The sequence below is a fragment of the Simochromis diagramma genome, unplaced genomic scaffold (genome assembly GCF_900408965.1).
Source record: "Simochromis diagramma unplaced genomic scaffold, fSimDia1.1 OVJJ01000299.1, whole genome shotgun sequence".
Lineage (NCBI taxonomy): Eukaryota > Metazoa > Chordata > Actinopteri > Cichliformes > Cichlidae > Simochromis > Simochromis diagramma.
Window position 1 is genome coordinate 732992 of NW_024386795.1, and position 5258 is coordinate 738249.

The 5258-nt window shown below is 40.1% G+C and overlaps 1 long non-coding RNA gene across 2 annotated transcripts; it reads left to right on the top strand.

Annotated features, from left to right (window-relative positions):
* Window positions 1–1220: 1220 nt before the first annotated feature.
* On the top strand, window positions 1221–5234 carry LOC120729288. 2 transcript variants are annotated; one of them, XR_005694882.1, is made up of 6 exons: window positions 1221–1387; window positions 1677–1755; window positions 2827–2918; window positions 3620–3777; window positions 4196–4253; window positions 5186–5234. It is a non-coding gene; the product is annotated as an uncharacterized LOC120729288 (long non-coding RNA). The 2 variants fall into 2 exon arrangements; XR_005694883.1 differs by having other exon boundaries at window positions 5189–5230.
* The last annotated feature ends 24 nt before the right edge of the window (window positions 5235–5258 follow it).

A 5258-nucleotide genomic window follows, 5' to 3' on the forward strand; every position in this document is an offset into this window, starting at 1 on the left:
TGAAGGACATATAAAGGAACAACAGACTCCTATGAACCCAGCTTTAGATAGCCTGTGCAGACACAGGTACGCTGGACTCTGGGCCTGTTGAAATTTCACTCAAATGTCACTTTCACTGTCAATGAGTGTGTTTGACTGTCAGCTTGTCATTTAGTGTTGGCTTGGTGAAGCAGACCAAATAAAGCCAGAATTCCTGAAGAGAAAAACACAGCTGTCACTGCAATATTTCTAGTAGTGTGAAGTCAAATTTGCCGACTACAGCCTGGACATTGAGGTACCCGCTAGAGCAGGGTGAGTCGATGGGTGGGTGACAGAGGAGAGTTTTGGGGGAGCATCTGAGAGAAGTGTTTTATGCCTTAGGAGATGCTATTCTGTGTGCAGCTGGTGCATTGACAGGATTAGATACAGAGGAGAAGCCACGCTGACAGAGAAAGATGGAGGGCATCAAACACCCACACCGTCAACCCCATACACTCCCACTTCTCTCTCTCAGGGTAAAATATGATGCCAAGTCTAAGGCCCACCAACCATCTGATATTGACAAAACAACTCGGCTCACACTAAGATTTCATGGAGATGTTTAGTGATTGGCTCTGTGCAAATGCACAATGAGAAAAATGTTTACAATGAGGGGGTGCTGCATTAGCCTGAAACTGAAAAACTGTAGATAGGAACCAGTGTTACTCTATTATATCAATCCTTTGTAATGAAATACATCACAACAACTGTGATCATTTTAGTGGTCATTTTTCTGGACTGGTCAGTGAACAACTGGAAAATGCATTTTGATAGAATATGTAGAAGAAAATTCCACGGTTATGTTTAAGGACACTCAATGCCACTGGCACTTCTTACAAATACAGTCATGGCAGTGCAGTATTAGGCTTCAAAGTCAGTCACTTCCAAATGCACTTAGCATGATGAAACAACTTTGTAGATGGTGGTACTAACAAAAGGCAGGGGGCAGAGTTGGTTAAGATTTTCATAATGAACTAGAATAGATCACAAACCATGAATTGCAATCGGCTATCTTTTAAACTTCTGTCACAAGTCACAGTGATGTCCTGCCTGCACTCTCTTCACCTCACTTGTGCACTGGTTGTTGCTTTGGATGGTTGAAACAAGGTATTCAGACTCATGTTCACTCTCTGTTCCTTGCATCTATCTCCCTCTAATCCACACACATGTTCTGTCATGCTTTCTGATTTTCATTTCTCTTCTCCACCTGCTCCCGCAACACGTTCTCACTCCCAACTCGTCAAACGTGTGACGCATGGTCAGGCTCCCTCTGCTGCACTTATGGACGCGCAGGGTACCCCCCTCGCGTCGGGAATTGACGTGAAGGGTCCTCCGATTGAAGAGATTGCTGCGGAAGTGCCTGTTGTCGGTATATTTAGACATTTTCCAAATCACATTGTAGTGACGTATACAGAACACAATAAATTATATAATGTAAACAACTACCTGAAAAACAGGTAGAACGATGCTTTTGTATCGTTTATTGCGTTTACGGAGGGAGTGATGTATGCTGGGTAATGGCACAGCTAGCTACTGGGTTTATTCACCCGCTTCGGCTGTTATCAGTCCATACAATGGGCCTTATTAGCACAAATCAGTCCCATAGATATGGGCCATCTCCTGCTAGATTGTTCAGAAGGTTGTTCTCATCCATCCAGATGGAGGATCACTAACAGGAGCGTGGAAGACTCCAGAATCCACTCTGGCTGGAATCCGGTGGATATGCAGTGTGTACAGGTAAGACCATTTAAACGGACAGCATTTATCGAATGACCATTAAAAGGCAGCGAGTGTCGATAATGTTAATGTGGTTATGTTAGTAATACACCGAGTGCTAATATAACAGCTTTAAGATGCATTTGTAGATGTTATTACGTGTTTTACCGTCTTTATGGTGCTAGCTTAAAGTTACGGTGTAAACGTTAGCTTATATTGGAGTAAAGCTGTTACTGGTTAAACGATGTTAGCACAGAAATATTAGCTTCTGTCATGACTGATGAAGTTACTAGTTAATAAAGTTTTTAGTAAAGTGTTTAATCGCAGCCACAGATTGACAGCAAATATCTCGATTAGCTTCAGTGCATCTGTAATAAATATGTGCAAGTTTCAGTGCTTCGTTTAAACTGTATGATACTTATACTGACCCAGGGTCAGTGTAAAATACAATCCTAGCTGTGTGAACAAAGCCTGGCTCCTTTAATCCTGCATGACAAACCTCAGGATGCAGGTTATTATTACTCTTTCCTGCTGACACACCTGTCACACCTGAGAGTCAGCTAGAAACTTACAGTGACGTGGACATCATGCAAAGACTGCCAGACTCTGTAATACTGCAAATGATCAGTGACTCAGGTTATCACTAAACTTTAAACGGCACCTCTGTGTCTCTGTGTGCTGAACATCTAGGATTGAGTCAGGCTGCATTGACTGTGGGACTTTAATGTGTTAAAAGCAGGTTGAAGACGGCTCAGAAACATTTGAAGATTAAAATTTAGCATTATGGCTGCTGGTGGTTTGTAAAGCCTCTACTCAGCTGTATTTTTTTACTAATTTATGTTTGTTGTTGTTTAACACAGATTTCAGAAGAGCAAATATGCTTAATAGTTTAACTAGATTTCATTTGTCAGTGTGGGACTGCTGAGTCACCGAAGAACTCATTTGATTCATTCTCCACATGATGTTCATTTACAGAAATGTTTCACAGGAACTGATTTCTCCCAAAGGGTGAACTAGTGTGTTTCCATAGATTACCTCTGTATGAATGTACTTTTAAATGAAGGCAAGTGTTTGTCCTTTTTTGTTCCTCAGGTACAGTACGTGATATCAAGGGCAGGCGGTCAACACTGGGGGAAGACAAGAAGCAGACGTACTTCCAAGAGGGAGCTGCAGTGAGGTCAGAGGTCAGAATCTGAAACAGCTCAGGTTTATATTTTAGAGGTTATAAAAAAATCAAAATGTATTTATAAAGAAACCTTTAAATAATAGTCATAATTATGATTATTATAAGAAATATCAAACATTTAAGTGTTAGCCCTGCGATAAACTGGCAGCCTGTCTTTGTCCTGTATCAGCTGGGATAGGCTTCATCCTCCCGCAACCCTGAATTGGATACATTGTATTCCAATTATGTAATCTGATCATTTACAAACTCAAGGTATCTAATCAAAATGTAAGTAATAATTATAAAATGGGAAAGCAGAAATAAGTGTGACATAAATGTAAATGTGTGAGCTGACATAGAGGACAGCTACATGTAGTCTGAAAAACCTTTGTTGTCAAGTTTGCAGGTCTATCAGCACGAGACATTCTTACATAGAAGAGACATTAAAGTCTCTAACTCAGTGAAGCATTATTGGTCCCGTCTGTTTGGATAAATATAGTAAGTTGATGTTTGTCCATTTATTGACACATTTTCTTAAGTGCTTATCCAGTTCAGGATCACAGTGGAGCTGCAGCTGGATATGTTCACTAAATAAACCTTACAAAAGTTAACAATAAACCTGCATCCATGTACGTTGTTGTCCACAGGATGAGAAAATCAAACTGGAAGACTGTGGAACATGTTAATAAATGTATGTGTTTATGCCTGTGTCTTTCACAGGAGGCGCTGGAAGGTTTCCCTAATAGTTCCTGGTGAATCAAAGCAGAACCATAAAGGTTGCTGGACTGCATGATGGCCTTACCCCTGAGCAGTCATCCTGTTAAAGGAGGAACCAGTTAGAAGCTGTTTTCAAAGTAGCTGAGCAGATTTCATCTCAAGTAAGCAATTAACTGTTTGTTCATCTGTTCTGCCACTTAAAGAGCATTTAAGGACGTCTTTTGAGTGTCCAGTTGAATTAATTCTACTGGCTCTCATGGTCATTTGTTATTATAGACATATTTTTCATGTTCATCCAGCTATTTAGTAAATTCTATCTATTTAGTAATATCCGTCAGCTATAAAATGTAATATAAATATAAAAATATCTAAATATCTCCTGCCCTTTATGTTTTAATGATGTAAGTCTGTTTACATTAGCATTCCTCACATATCAATGAGATGCTGTACAGTACAATCCTACTGACACAGCAGAGGGATAACGACGGCTATTCAACATCGTTACACGACACATTCGAGCTGCACGATGCAGACAAAGTGACTAAATCATCTTTTTGTGGTTTATTGTCTTCAAACCAGCAGACAAAGCTGATGGCAGAAGATGTCAGAGAAGAACTTCAGGCCGTGGACTGAAAAGGTATTTTTGTCTTGTTATCAAAGACATTTGGAGTGACGGCTTCTACAACTGGTTGTGCTAAAGTAAAGCTTACAGTCTAAGAAATCACAGTGTTGATATTCAGCACAAAGAGAAAAGCTCACTTGTTTGAATTTATTTACAATCATAGTTTTATAAATTCTGACTGTAAACATCTTTTACAGCTTTGATATTGTTTGACACTCAATATCAGGTGATCGGGTTTAATTTAAAGGTTTCTGTGTCCCAATGAGCCATTTACACTGACCAGTGTCAGTTTAACTGTAACACATTCATTATTTAGATTCAACAGAGAAATAACTGAATGTAAAAATGGCAGCCCTCAGGCAGGTTTATAGAGATACATGCATGCATTATGAAATTTATGTATCCCAGATAATTGTTATTCATCTAGTCATGGCAGACCTACCTCTTCCTCCCAAGTTAACTGCAACCCAAAAGAACTAGTGGGGCTATTTACACACTCACAACCAGTGTGGGGTAAAAAGAGCCACCAAAAAGCTGTCAGCCACAGATGTGCTAGAAGAGTTAGAAACTCTACTTATGGAGAAACTTTCTAAGCCTAACAGGGGACAGGTACTCCTGCCCAAATAACATGATATAACCCCACATACAGCCCAGCCATAAAGTGAACCAAGTCATTTAGTTAAAGACAGCATGGGACCAAATGCATGTAACCAGCCTGCATCAACCTGACATTTCTTCCTCCTGAATTAAATGAATGAATGGATGAAAGTTAAATGACTACAAACCTAAAGCCACTAGTTCCCACACTGGAGCTCCCTGACACTGTGTGTTAACCGTATTTAGCTTGTATCAACAGTTGTAACAGGCTAAGCCACCTGAGACACTGCATTGAATGATTGTTCCTGTCTTAATGGTTTCAGCTCAGATGTTCTGCTTTTTCCTTTCAGTAGATCAAAGCAGCTCGTGCTCCTTCTGCTTCCAATTTAGAAGAAGAAGAAGAAGGCGAGGGTTCAGCGAAGT